Consider the following 12,885-nt stretch of genomic DNA (forward strand, 5'->3'; position numbering starts at 1 on the left):
TTTTTCCTCTGTTAATCATAATATAGTGCCATAAATTTCTGAATGTGTTTATTTTTCATCCAAATAAATAGCTTTACAAAAATTTGTCATATTAATACATATTGCATAATTTAGCATTATTATGAATATTTATTATAGCAGATTTAGCTGAACTACTTTTTTAGTCTCTTTGCAGATGAAGTCACAAAGGTAAGTGGTTAGATATTTTTCTGTATTCCCCATTAAGTAATTTTATCTGGTAAATTACCATTACTTATATACTAAAGGTGAAAGAATAAGCTTTCCTTGAAGATACAAAAATTTGCAGATATTTCAAAAAATTGGTATACGTAAAAAAGTTCTTAAATTGCCACATATGCGAAACTGAAAATGTTATATATGAAATAGTTCAGAAATATAAATATTTTCACTATTTTTTAACTATAATTCACTGCATTTGTTATATATAATCACAGTTTAAGGTAGCAGTGCTTTTCTCACTGTGATTTCTCATGTATTTTGATTCATAAATACACATACATAAATCCACGTATTTTGATTTCTATTTTGAGACCGAATAAAAAATGAACTAAACATTCTCATTGACATTGAGAGTTGAATAAAAGCTCACCTCAAAATAAAATGAATTAATAAATTTATGGAAAATTTTACATTGCATATATTGAGCAGAAAGAGTAAACTGAATATACTTAATGGAATTAATAATTGGTAGAGTTGATAGCAGAATAAAATGCCTTAATTGCATGGTAAACAGTAGATCTTTTGAAGTTTTTCTATGTTGCGTTAAATGCAGATTTAAATTTTTGATATTGATTGTCATATAAATGGCAATTACTGTTTTATTTTGCTTTGAAATGAATGGTTAGTAATAAAATTCTGGATGAGACAACCTTTAACATGCGCTAGAATTTACAAAGTTTAATTTGGTGCTGATTTCAATGGGTAAATTTCATTTTACTGAATTTTGTGTAAAATAATACCAATGAACCATTGCAAATTATTTTCAGAACTTTTTTTTTTAATCTAAAAGGGCTATTAGTTTTGAAATGTGACTTCATATCGTCAGTCGTAAACTTGTTTCGCTTTTCATTCAAGTCTTGCCATTTGGCAAAATTTAACATATTTACCTTTAAAATCTAATATATTATTGACTAACAAGCCAAGTTTTTTAAAAGCATTACACACAGTTCTTAACAATGCTTTTTTTAATATTTAATCTGATTGATTTAAAATGCATTTAATTCATGATATATCGAATTGAAAACATTTTAATATTTCTACATAATTACATGATATATTTCTTCATTTTTCAAATATATAGAAGATATATAACTTTCTGGTGTCAGTATCTTATAAAATGTTTTGCTATTTCCACTGCCCCATCTGTATTGATAATCTATGCATTCATAAACTTTTAGCCTCTTTGAGTGACTGCTAAAATCTGAGGCCTTTCAGATTTTTTTTTTAATTGTGTGAGCAGAAAGATAGAATTTTAGAAGAGCTTCTTGAGTTACCTTTTGAATGATATAAAGAATTGTTAACATAATGTCAAATTTTTACAACTAAATATTAAATATATAAAAAAGCCTGCAGCATTCTCATGTTACGAAAACATATTTATTTATTTTGAGGCTAGGAATTGATTTAGTTTTAAAAATACAATTTATCCCTTTTAACAATTTCCCAACAGTGTCATCAAAACACTATAAATTCCTTACATGTTTTAAGGAAAAATGATTCATTTATGTAAAGATTATTAAATGGGTAATTTTATTATTTAATTATGAATAATTCAATTTGGGGGCTATTGGATGTTTAAAAATGATCAAAAGATTTTTAATATCTTAAAAATAAAAGCAAAATTTTCAGTTTTAATATTTTGTATTAATAATTCATTTTAATTTCCTTGCTCAGTTTTAATATATTCACAAATTCAGATTTAAAAACAAAATAAGTTGTATAAATATTTTCAACATTTCTGATTTTTCCATAGTAACCATAGGAGAACGATTTGAGACTATCTGTGTAAAAAAAAAGTAGGTTTTAGATCATCACACCTTCACATACTTTCACTGGAATTTTCCTCTAAGCAGTTGAGAGTATGTATTTAAGAGGTTAAAGGGATATTGTAACTAGTGTTTCAAATCCTGATAACATCCCATACGCTATCGGTGGGACGTAGATAGGATGTCCTAAGGATATACTGGGATGTGACATTAAGCGCTTAGGAGGATGAGTTTAGGAAGAAATTGGGATATTACGGGATGTCCTGAGGATGTAGTAAGTAGGACTTTAAATCCTAATAACATCCCATATGCTGTCGATGGGACATAGATAGGATGTTTTTAGGATTAAATGGGATGTGCTTAGGAGGTTTGTGGGATATCGCGGGATGTCCTAAGGATGTAGTAAGTAGGAGTTCATATCCTAATAACATCCCGCACGCTATCGATGGGACTTGGTTAGAATGTCCTGAGGACATCCCGGGATGTTAACTCGGGAGCAAAGGAGTTAAGCACTCGGGAGGAGGTTCGCGGGATGTCCTGAGGATGTGCGCATATCCCGCGAGCAACATCCTTGGGATATCCCAAGGATGTTTTTGTGCTATGTGTGTTTGTTTCATAAGGATGAATTTTAACATAAAAACCCATAAACAAGTTAGTTTCATAAATCTTATCCACTCCTGGAAAATTCTCCACCTGCGCCTGGAAAAGGGGCATGGGAGCTCGTGTTTTTAAGCGATGCATCTCCGCCACCTTTTTTGTTTTGAATCCTAACGCATTAAGCTCCTCTCTTATTTCCTCCGACGGGCAGTCAATCGGAAGGCCACGTATGACCACCTTAATTGGCCTTTCAAATTTAGCCGTTATTATATAATAGTCAACTTTATGCTCATTCATATACCTAGCAATAGTCCGGTGATCATCTTCCGTTTTCGGAAAAACTTTTAAGAATTCACCACTAATTTTGCTTGCAAATTCACATTTGGCATCATTTTTAAGCACTTTAACAAAGTCCGAAAATTTGGCTTCCGATTTAACCATTAAAGGTTTGATTCTCGGTGGTTTCATTGCCTCAGTTCCAGGCTCAGTGGAGATTTCCATAGCATTTTCATTATCAATATTAACACCACTATTTTCAATAGACAGTTTTTCAAATTTATTACTCGTAACTACATCAATGTTTGGTTTAACTAATTTTCAGGGACGAGCCGTAATTCTCGGCTGAATAAAGCCGTCCTCGTCTCTGCAGTCGTTTATCGATCTTTTAGCAATTTTTTTAGAAGGCCGTTTTGGCTTAAGGGGTTTGTTGTTACCATTATCAACATTATCATTCAAGCATACAACATCACAATCATTAACATTACTACTAATATTAGTTGTTTGAATTTGCATAGCAGCACAAAAAACAGTATCAAGGATATTAACATTTGGATTATTGGCACCAAAAAACTCACACTTACATTGAATTATTCTGCAGAGTCCTTCAGCGACGGCACGATAGTCGTCGAAATCCTGTTGCATTTCCTTCTCAGTATCAGCATTTTTCACCCTTTTCATCATGCGGGCAATAGCAGCACCTTGAGCTTTAAGTTCCGTTTCAATAGTGGCCTTAACATGAAGAGCTCGAACTAAATCCTCCGGAGTGAAGCTCACGTCTGTACGTAGCTATAAGAGTACTAGTATTATTTCTCATAAAGTGTCACTTTCTTCATCTTTTCCATTGCCAAACTCTTCCTTTTCTGATTGACGCTCAGATGAGCCGACTACCTGAATTTGACCCCGCCCCTCAAAGCTTGCCAAAAATATTCGCGCTACCTCACGAGACTATCATGACTTATCCAAGAATTTCTCGGTAGAAATATAACCTCAGAGAGTTCCTACTGCCTCTCCTGAAAATTACCAACTTCCACATGCAGCTTAATGAACATTTGTCAGCTCACAAGTGAAATACTCCACTGTCATTTGAACTTTTTCTCCTCACGATATTGGAACTTTGTTGTTACGGCGTCGGTGCCGAGTTTTCAAGCAGCACGGAGTAGGGTCAGGACTTGGGTGGGTGACCACCTGAGAACTCTCCTCGCTCTGCCCACCTCGTTCTTCTATTAGTTCATGCTGGGGTACTACAGCGCGGGATGCGGAAATTGTGTATCGTCTCCTGACTGACTCGTTCATCTATTTGGATTCTACTTATCATGTTAATGTTTCTCCACTTTCAGAAACTTTCCCCATCTTCATGAACTGCAGACTGATTTTTCGGATGCTTCATATATGTCATGTGCAAAATTGTTCGAAAATCGCCAACAGTTTATTAGCCAGGCATAGCGCATCTAGCGCGGGAGCCCATTAACTGCGAACTGGGTTCGCCTGAGTCGTCAGCGGAATAAGACTACGGATGTTTAGTGAGTAGGATTGTACTCATGTGATGTTTCTTTTGAGTGGAGCGGAGGATTACTTTTTAGCTGTATAACGTTTTATAAATCTACAAATCACTTTACTTGTAATTAATTTAATATTAAAATATACATTGTATTTCTTTTACAAATACAGATTATTTCATTTGAAAGATTCAAGACTTTATATTTCCAGTAGTAAAAAGTGGTGATATTTAGTAAGTTTAGATAGACATAACTAACAGTTCCTTTTTTATCCACTTCAAGATTTCAGTCTTCTGCTTTTTAAACTTTTTAGTATGACTATAACTGCTGCTTTTAGAAGGCTGAAACTTACTTCTTACGTTAATTTCAACTTCCCAGCAGCATCATTTGGCAAAATATCATTATCATTATTTAAAACATTGCCATTCCTTTCTTCTTTGTCACTAGCCTCTGCAATTTCTGAGGGAACAACAACAATATCAGTTTCATTCTGGTCATTATTAACATTATCATCATCTGTTTCTTCATCAAAAATCTTTGAAGGGCTTCTTCTAATGTAAGGTTACTCGTTCTAGGAATTTTTAAACAACCAGAACATCGAAAGGAACGAGTCAAAAAGGAAATTCACTACCCGTTTCCAGCTGACGTTTCGTCAACGCAACACCTTTTTTCCCTTCCTTCCAAACACAGATATAAACATCTGACTGATGTAATGTTCTGATAAACAGTGACATTGACTAAAAATAGAACACTCATAAAGACAGCGATTCTTTCGTTAAATATTTTCAGCAAAAGTACCCGGTCGAAAATTCTGCTTAAAGTATGAGATTAATTATTATAAACAAAATGATTGTTGAAGGCAAATATTTTTTTTACACAAATAATCTTCATAATATTCCCTACACAAAATCATCTGCTGGTATAAAATATCTCAGGTAGATATATTTATATATGCATTTATTTTGACCGTTGCGTCACCGCAACACCAGCGGTTAATGGGTTTAAATGTTTTAGTTAAATCTAATATAAAAAAAAGCAACAACAACAAAACCCCTTAAATGTTTCATTTATTGATATTTTATGTATGAAATATATGTCTTTTAGAAAAATTTTAATTTCTTAGATAAGGAGAAGTCTTTTGAGTTAAAAAATCAGTATGTTCAAAGATTAATGGATGGGGAGTGTGTGGATGGGGTTCTCCATCCACACACTAATAGTTCAAAACACATTGAAAGCATTAGAAATGGGCTAGCCTACAGGTGCTTTTGTGGTTTTCCTGGGTCCTAAACAGAATACTAGCCATAAAGGTAATTTTTATCTTTAAATAGTTCAGTCATCGTGTGCTTTTTCATAATCATTAAATCTTGTTACAGAAATTTAGGTCAGTTATCTAATTTTTGATTATATTGCTCAAATGTGTAAAGCTTAGTTAAAATTTTGATGTAAGCACAATATCAAGATACCACACTATCTTAAACTTTTAATTATATCAAACTCTTTCGAAGTTTTAAGGTATTTATTTTTTAAATGTGTGTGTAGTAAAATGTGTTATGACATATCCATGTCATAATACATTTTAAGCTAATAATGAAATGCAAGATCATCACTTGAAAGAAATTGGATTATTTTTATAATTTAACTCGGAAACATTAAATCAATATTTAGCATTTTAATGTACATTTTTGAATAAGAAACTTCATTATACACAGATCTAATGCTTTTTTAGAATGAATTATAAATAATTAAGGACATCATCTCCTCAGCCGGAAATGGAACCAAAATTAACGAAACCACAGCACTAACAATTCTAATATTAAATCAGCTATTAAATAACAAATATAATTACTACTTTTTCAATAATTTAAAGTGATTATAAAAATATTTCACATTATAATATAAATGTTTCTACCCACAAAATGGCAAAAGCATTAAAATTATTAACTAACGTTTGAACAATTAAGTACTATGAGGCATCAATAGATTATTTTGAAGCAGGAGGTGTGAAAAATGTGCAATGTTCTCAGAGGAAACCTGCACCTCTCGCATATGCATCGAGTATGTTTTCAATTCACCATGAAGACATGTGGAAGGACAGGATAAAATACTTTATAACTATCTTACAAGATCAACAAACATTTTGAAAGGAACAAAATACATCTACAAAGTATATATCAGGACAAACTGGTAATATTTGAGATGATCTTCATTAGTAAAATAACCTTAAAATACAAGTTCTAGTAACCCAGTAGAAACATTAAATCATTATTTACCATCTTAATGTACATTTGTGAAAAAGAAAATTAACTATACAAAGATCTAATGTTTTCTTAGAATTAATTATAAATAGCTAGGGATGTCAGCATTTTCTCGCCTATCACAGGAACCCATAAATTCAAGAAATCAGTGTTACCTACTCTGCTATTAAATCATTTGCACATTAAAGTTATAATCTTTAATTTGCACAAATTTAATCAATATATATATACTAATTTTTCAATAACTGGAATAAAATCTTTAAATCTGTTTATTTTTATGGAGTCAATCAACAGTTTATTTTTGTATTTCTTATATCAAGTGCCCAGAAAATATCCAATATGATAATTATGTATTAGTTTCTATACTATATTAACTTATTAGTTGTATTTGCTGTTTAACTTGAAGAGAAAAATTAAAAAATTAAAATAAATGATAATTAGATTTTAGTTGCCTTTCATTCTTTAATTAATCTCAAATCAAACATAGTTCAGTTTGTTTATAAATTAAGCTAGCTATTCAACAGAAAATTCTTAAGCAAAGCATACGAGTGCTATTTGATAAAAGGGAGGAGTGCTTTCTTAAGGAAACTGGTTGGTATCCAAGTTAGACATTGCAAATTTGCAAAAATGTTCATGTAGCCAACCCTTTCGATTGGAATCCAATTCAAGTAAAACTACTAGTATTCAGTAACTTTACTGCTTGGCCACTGATGGGATCCAAATCAAAGATATGTCTAATTATTAAAACGAGTTATTGAACTGAACATTCTAAAAGAAACGATAATTAAGAAAAGTAACATAAATTGATCCAAACCATTTTAATTTGCTAGTTAAAGGAGATTTAAACAGTTTATTTAAAATTTGAAACCATGCAATATGATTTCGTAATTCTTTACAAATTTTAACCATATACAACATGATACACCATTTACTTATTATTAACTAATTGTGTGAGGTGCATAGAAATTTGATGAAAATCTCAATTATTAAGTATAATTTATATATCACAATGACAATTTTACACAAGTAAGTTGAATCAAGGATATTTTGCTGTTGCATACCTGTTCAATATAAAAACAGAATCAAATTAAATTAAGATAAAGTAAAATTATTAAACATTTATTAGTATACTTGTAAAAACCTGCTGAAATCGGTGTAGAGTAATAGCTATTCTGATCATTCACAATTTAGGAATTTTATTTGAGAAAAGATAATGTATGTTCAAAATTATAAAAGAACAATCTAACTATGAGATATTAGAAAATAAAATTAGAACTAATATTTTGAAACTACATTTGTTCAAAGATTAATAAACCATGCTTAATATCAAAGAACTTTTGATGATTCTGATGAAAAATTAATTCAGGAAACACTGAAAAATTATTTCAGTGCTACGAATTATTGTTACAGTATTAAGTGATTAAAAAATATTTCAGAGTATACTGTAAATGCTTCTCCTTATAAAATAGCGTTTTATACGTTAAAGCATTAAAGTCAGTGATTAGCTTATGGAAAATTTCTGTCTGCATATGAACAACAACGAACAAAAAATTCAGTAAAGTTTAAAGAACAAAGAAAATGCGCAAAGATCCCAAAATCATAATAAATCATGTGGGCAAGAGTATCAAATTTTAATTCATACATGGTGTGAGGTTTTAGCTAAAATATTTGCTACTAGCACTAAATGGAAAATAATTTGTCCTTCACATATTTTGCAAACTGATAATATGAGCTGTGGTGTTTTAGTATGCTACTATGCTTATCAGAGGATTAAAAATCAAAGTTTAAATACACCAGTTAATATAACTGAATTCCGGAAATTGATATACAAGCATATAATTTTAAGTGATTGATATATTTAAAGAAATTTAAATTAAGAAATGTTTTTCAGGACAGCATTCCATTCCTTTGGTGATGCTTGAAAAATATAAAGTATAATGGACAAATATTTTGCAATTCATCTGTTGCCATACAGTTTCTATAAAAACACTTTTTTTTTTTTTTTTAGTTTGCTTTATTTTGTAATGATGTTATATGGCCAATAAACAAATAAAAATGCTTATGTTTGTATGTAACTTGGTAGTATAAGAGAAAATTGTTAAAGTAGGCAACAATGAACCCTTTTGGCCAGGGTGATACCCCCAATTGTGGATAATAGAGAATAGTTCATTTTATGTTAACAATGCATTCTCGGGGACCTACATGCCAAAATTTTCTCTTATTTTTAAAGAGGAATCAGAGAATTTGTACTTAACACTTCATCCCATTGACTGTGAAGGATTTCCTCAGGAATGATTAGTGGTTCTGCACCAATTTTCATGGCCAATGAGATAGTATGCAAGTACTGCAAATTTTTCTGTTCATAAATAATCTCATATCTGATCTCAATCTGATCATTTTTAATATTTCAGGCTTATGTTTGCAAAATGAATAGTGCATTGTTTTCAGTGATCTTGGCTGTTTCACAATTGAATTTAGTCTTCTTTATTTTTCAGTAAACGATTGGCAGGAATCTGGTATGTATTTAAAAGTCAAGAGCAAGCTCTGCCAGGAGAATTTTCTGAAACTGAAACTCATAAATTTTTGAGTAATATGGTTGAATAATAATATTTATACTCTAGTCAAGGAATTTTATCTAATATGTCTTTATTTTCAGAAATAAAAGATGAATAAAAACTTTGTAAAATAATTATTATGTATTCTGAATAAAGTCTGGGGAAAAAATTATCCATTGTTGAATTATTTTTTACTGAAAATTTACTCTACATATTAGGAATTAGTCATATCTATGAAGCATAATATAAGTAGTGTTTCTTACAAGACATTGACTAATACATTATCCCAATTTCTTCTTAAATAAAATATATTTTCATTCTTCATTTCATCATCCATGATATCAATTGATTTTCATTGATTAAGATTAAAAAACACTATAGTCACTTAAAAATGTGGACACTTTTTTTTTTTTCCGCTGGTTAATAAGAGTACTTGCATATTTGTTAAGTTTCAGTACGTAAAGCTGTATACAAATTAAACTTTCACACATTCCAATATCAAAAGAGCTACCAATAATTAGATATTTTAATTTTTCAACATTCAAAAACAAAGAAATAGGAGTGAACTTGCTGCTAATCAAAAAGATGAATATACTGGTCTTATAATAATTATGAAAAATGAGTGCTAAAGTTACAGCCCATTTTTTAATTTTTAACTATTTATTGCAAAATAAGGAGGCTTAAAAGTTTGTGTGTCAGGCAAAAGGCTTGTGGTCTTTCACACAGAAGAGTGTAGCCAGACTTATATTAAAGCATTCAGGAAATTAAATAATTTTAATTCTAGAATAAGTCTTATCATTACTTAATAGTTAGATAATGCCTATTATTATTTCCTGTCATTACAGAAGTACTTGCTGAAATTTCTTTTTTTCCCATTTGCATGGATGGTTTCAAAGAGTTGAATTTTCTGCAGAACTCTTAATATCCATAAATTGTTTGACACATTAATAATATCAGACGAAACATGTTACTAAGAATTTCACTAAAACAGAGGGCTGAAATTCGGATGAGGCGACAAAGGTGCTCAGTTCTTTCCACCTATACTTTGGAGGTTTTATGAGACTTTCACAGGCTGAATGATTAAGACTACTGAATACTAGTAGTATCACCCAAGTTCGAACCCATGCGAACGCTGGTTGCATGATAGGTTTTCACAGTATTTACATCTGAAACATGAATTTGATCCAGTTTTCTTTAGAAAGTCCTCATTTCCCCTTAGCAGATAAGACTAGTATGCTTTCCCGTATTCAAATAAGCTATCCTGGTCCTCAGGAGGTCTGTCATTTCTTTTACATTATATAGATGGATCAGTGAATGCTCATGAATATTTCTGAATACACACAAGTATTTTTCTGTAAGTACATGACCGGACAGACATGTTTATAAGATTACATTTCTGTGGTAGGTAAATAAATATTAATTGTTGCAAATTTCTATAAATATTTAAATTCATTTTATTCTTATATAGATATATTTCTTACATGCACTTGTAGATATTTCAATTCTGAGTTCAAAAATATTTAAACTGTAAAAATAGCTTAAATAATACGTTAAGTATGAACAAGTACGCTTCTAACGTGTCTTGCTGCTGACTTGCTTTTGAAGCCCTAAGACCAATTTTGTTACAGAACTCGTGCTGCACCATATACACTGGTTATCAAAATTAAAGGATAATGAAGAAAAAATATGCTTACTAAGTTAATGTTGCAACCAATGCCCGATGCTATAATTATTTACGTTAATTAACAGTGGCGTAGCTAGGGTGGGGCAAGGGGGACATCCGTCCCCGGGCGCAGCATCCTTTCAGAAATTTTATAGTTGATTCATGAGTGATTTGGGAATATGTAATATTTCTTATGCACTAAGGGGGATAGCTTAATGTCCACATTCTCTTTCAGCTATTTAATTTCTTGCTGCTCATCTGAAGTTACTGTTTAAAGAGACAACCATATGTCTCTTTAAACAGTAACTTCAGATGAGCAGCAAGAAATTATATGTATTCATATGTATATGACAAATGAGATTCTCGTATGTAATATGGCATATGAGACAGATGAGTATTGCCATATGTATATGACAAAAATCAGTTTCTTACAGTTGTTTATAGACCAGAAGACTGGCCTGACAAGTAGTTAAAGCCACAAACACTTGTAATTTTTCCTGAGGTTTATTCTGGTAGCTGGAAGAAACTGCTTGCATGCATTTCTGTAGATTTTATCTTGTGTAATGATGTATCAGCTAGTTTTTCTTAGAAAAATCTTCACAAAGCCATTCTGCTTGATAAACAAATAACAATATATTTTGTCATACTAAAAAAAAAAAAAAAAATTGCCTAATCAGTTCTTTCCTTTTGGACCCAGAAGTAAAAGCTGGGATCATAGTGTTTCCTACATACAACATGAATATGAGACAGTTTCTTTTAGAAATTCCTGCACGAAGGCATCCCTTCATTTAAGCAGATAGCTATAATGTAATTTTCTATATTCGAACAAATAAAACAAACAATTTAATGACTTCTGTTTCTACAGCATCTAGTCCCTCTCAATAGTTAGAATTTGCTGAATATTTTTTTCATGATGCATTCAACAGTGTCTCTAGTTTCCTTACAAAGGTCATTTCAAAAATAGACATTGTGCATAGTACCTTTCAGCAATTCGCAGAAAACCATTTAGTTTTTTTTTTTTTTCATATTAATGATGAATTCTGAGATTTTTAGCACATTTTTGCATTAGTCTGAATGAAGCAGGTGGATAGATAATTTATTGTGACAAATTATATAAAAGATATGCCTTTATGAGAAATTTTTTAAAGACAGTTAGCCTAAATTTCTCTAGGAATAAATGCAGCTTTTTTGAAGTTAATGAATGCAGCTTTTTTGAAGTTTTTATGGGAAAGCCTTGAAAACCATGTGTTTCCAATCTATTTATCTACTGGTTATTGAATCTGGAACAAACTAATAGCATTCCATGGCTTCAGACAACATTCTACCCATGATGAGCCTTTTTTCCTAATACAGTAAAACATGGTAATTTTTTATTAATGGGTAATGATAAATGATGACCTTTCAGAAAATTTATGAAAATTAATACATGTATGTGTACAGTTGGTTGAATACAAAATGAAGAGCAAAATATTAATGTAATTTACTGTATACCATACACAAAATGTTATAGCTATTTCACAATAAAAAGAAATGGAAAAATTTATTTGAATAAACATTTTAATTTTAAAAATGCATAAGCCAGGCTATTTTCCATATAAACATTCATAGTATTGAGCAACTAATTGAAGTGGGAGACAAGAGTTCATATCTACTTTGTAACATACTTCTGTCACCAGTCTATTGATTGAACAATAAGCAAGTGACAATCAAAATCATCCATTATCAGTCAATGATGTGTGCTAATTTAAGTTCTTATTTATATGAAGTGACACCTGCTTGATTTTTACTCGCTAGAAATACTCTTTCATGTGAAATTAAATATCAAATTACGGAAGTTTATGAAGTTGACCTGTTAAAAATTCAAAATTGAGTCAGTGACATGGAAAGTTCTTGGGTGAAAGAGATGACATGCATTTCTAAGGGAAACTCGCTCGTATACCCATTACACATGGGGAAAACGACAAAAACACCCATGCAGCCAGCCTGTTTGCCTTTAATATAAGGTTAGGTACTTTTAATATAAAAAGATTTTAC

The 12,885-nt window shown here is 30.9% G+C and overlaps 1 long non-coding RNA gene across 1 annotated transcript; it reads left to right on the forward strand.

Moving 5' to 3' along the window:
- Window positions 1-3,519: 3,519 nt before the first annotated feature.
- Window positions 3,520-9,360, forward strand: LOC146993828 (uncharacterized). Its single transcript, XR_015043814.1, has 2 exons — window positions 3,520-4,402; window positions 9,129-9,360. It is a non-coding gene; the product is annotated as an uncharacterized LOC146993828 (long non-coding RNA).
- The last annotated feature ends 3,525 nt before the right edge of the window (window positions 9,361-12,885 follow it).

The sequence above is a fragment of the Stegodyphus dumicola genome, chromosome 11, assembly GCF_044657685.1.
Source record: "Stegodyphus dumicola isolate Sdum_Otavi_A_Nest chromosome 11, ASM4465768v1".
Taxonomy (NCBI): domain Eukaryota; kingdom Metazoa; phylum Arthropoda; class Arachnida; order Araneae; family Eresidae; genus Stegodyphus; species Stegodyphus dumicola.